This window comes from Palaemon carinicauda, chromosome 16, assembly GCF_036898095.1.
Source record: "Palaemon carinicauda isolate YSFRI2023 chromosome 16, ASM3689809v2, whole genome shotgun sequence".
NCBI classification, from domain to species: domain Eukaryota; kingdom Metazoa; phylum Arthropoda; class Malacostraca; order Decapoda; family Palaemonidae; genus Palaemon; species Palaemon carinicauda.
Genome location: NC_090740.1, coordinates 117,931,960 through 117,934,459, shown reverse-complemented (window position 1 = coordinate 117,934,459; position 2,500 = coordinate 117,931,960). Strand labels below are relative to the sequence as shown.

General features: G+C 33.8%; 1 protein-coding gene across 1 annotated transcript in view; it reads left to right on the top strand.

The window, feature by feature from the left end:
- Positions 1–2,500, top strand: part of LOC137655111 (G-protein coupled receptor dmsr-1-like) — a 90,088-nt gene that overhangs the window by 77,933 nt on the left and 9,655 nt on the right. The gene's annotated exons all lie outside the window — the stretch shown is intronic.

The window sequence follows — 2,500 nt, the reverse complement described above, 5'->3', positions numbered from 1 at the left end:
CAACTACTTTAACAACTCGTAAAAGAAATATAATGAGATATAAAAAGAGAATACTAATTTCACTGACCCTAAAACGTTCATAACGCTTCCAGAAGGCTCGCATCACAGGTAGTTTTTTCATTAGACAGACTTTACAGCATTTACAATGCTTCCAGAAACCAAAAAATCACTCATTACACAGCCTCTACAAAGTGTACAAATCTTCCAGAAGAAGCAACGAGGAGGGTTCAATATCCAGAGTTGTTTTTTCCAGTCTACTGACTCATTAACTCTAAAGAGGAGAATATGTAGTTCCGTCAAAGGTGTTTCAAAATTTCAAGGAAATCTATTTTTGCATTATAATAAAAGCGATCCTAATAGTGTTGTTGCCATTATACATACGTGCATCAAAGATTTTATTCTACTGGTAAGTTGAACTTGATGAAATGTGAAAAACGTTATTTCATTTCATTTTGATTCTTTCTACATAAATGTGACATGCTCCTTGTATCCCGATTTCCTATTAACATTCTTTTTCTTATCCACTGAATTTGAGGGCAATAAAATAATGAAAGTCAAGTGAAGACTTTTTCCGAAAGAAATTATGAATTTTTATTTTGTTATTGGTTGTCAAAAAAAAAAAAATACACCATGTTGAACAAGTATATCTAAATGTGGTCTTTAAATATTTTCGCATAAGTTCATGAATCATATAGAACACATACTATGAAAGATACATTAGATTAATGTGGAATTAATTTTTTTTTAAATCTCACATCTCCGCTTGTTGGAAATTATGTACCATTCTCAAAAACAGAGTAATTTGTTGCATATTTGATTAAGTTATTTTTTTATTTTTATTTTAGGAAGATAGGGTTTTCCTACATACATACATACATACATACATACATACATACATACATGCATACATACATACATAAATACATATATAATTAATGACAATTTCTCATCTACAAAGATTCAGATTTACATGAAAGGTGAAAGAAGTAGAACTTCAACATTTTGGACGAAATTTTTTAAAGGATATCAACAAAGATTCCAGAAAACACTTTCCCATACTCACGGCTCAAAACTGATGAGAATTAACAAAACGTATCATATATCAATCGGTTAAATAATGAAAATTAAGTTATACGGTTCAAGAATAAGTATATGCAGCTGAATAAAGCGACATACAGCTGTTTTCATTTCGTTTTGGAAATCCTTTAAACGTCACATATTATATTCTCAAACCATATTCATTGTCTAAAATTCACTTGCCTTAGTTAGACACGTACTGCACATCACAAGGATCTGGTTATCCTTTGATGAATCTAGCTAATGAATCCTTTATGGATATAGTCAGTCTATGGGAAGAGAAGATGACAGAATGGCCCACACCTCCAGGCGTTATGGGGTGCTGGATTTAGGAGATGATAGAGACGACTGGCGAAATCTAACCGAGGCCCTTTGCGTCAATAGGCAAAGGAGGAGATGACGAAGATGATGATGATGAAAATTCTTAGTATCTGCTTCATTTTTGTATCTGAAATTTATCATACTTTCTCAAATGAAATCTCAAAATACTCTATATATCATACCAATGTTATAATGCTCAATTTTATGGTTATCTCCACCACATTAAAAGCTCCTGGAAATTAATAATTATGGAGTTAGTCAGTCTATGGAAAGAAAAAGTGATAGAACAATTGGTTTAAAAGTTTAAAGGCCACTCATGATTGCCAGAGGCAAGGGATAGTGACATTGCCCTATCGAGAAAGTCAATGGCCTAGAGACTGATCATATATACATATGATCAGCACCCAAGTCCCCTATCCACCCAAGCTAGGAACAAGGAGGGCCAGTCAATGGCTGCTGATAACTCAACAGACAGTCCTATAGGCTCCCCTAAACCCCCATCATTAGCTCATATGGATGGTGAGGTTGCAGCAACCGAAGAAACTAACAAGTTTGATCGGGACTTGAACCCCAGTCTAGCGTTCACCAGTCAAGGACGTTACCACATCGGCCACCACAACCCCCTGGAAGGAAAGAATGAGATTGCCTTTTGTTGCTATAACCTTTATAAAATCCATACTTGGGCTGCATCTATGAATTATTGCTAGAAGGATTAGCATGGGGTGGTACAAAAAAAAAAAAAAAAAAAAAAAAAACTAGATAAAATTAGTGTTTAAATACAAATCAAACATTAAAGCATAAGTCATTGCTTCTTGGAGTTAAACTCTACTGACTCTAGTTAATGAAAGCTGCTCTAACCTAGAAAACAAATACTCAAATCTATCGCAATGTAACTATTGTAAAGGAACTTTTGAACGATGTAAATAAACCACAATGAACGTTGAGACTCTAACGGGTGTTCTAATTCTTAGGAAACCTCTTTGTATCTCTTGAAAATTTTTTAACTATTTGTTTTCTGAAGAGGAAGGGAGATGGTCCCTTCGAACGCTCAAAATACATCTTTTCATAGATTGTGTGTTTATTTCACTTATCATAAATACAC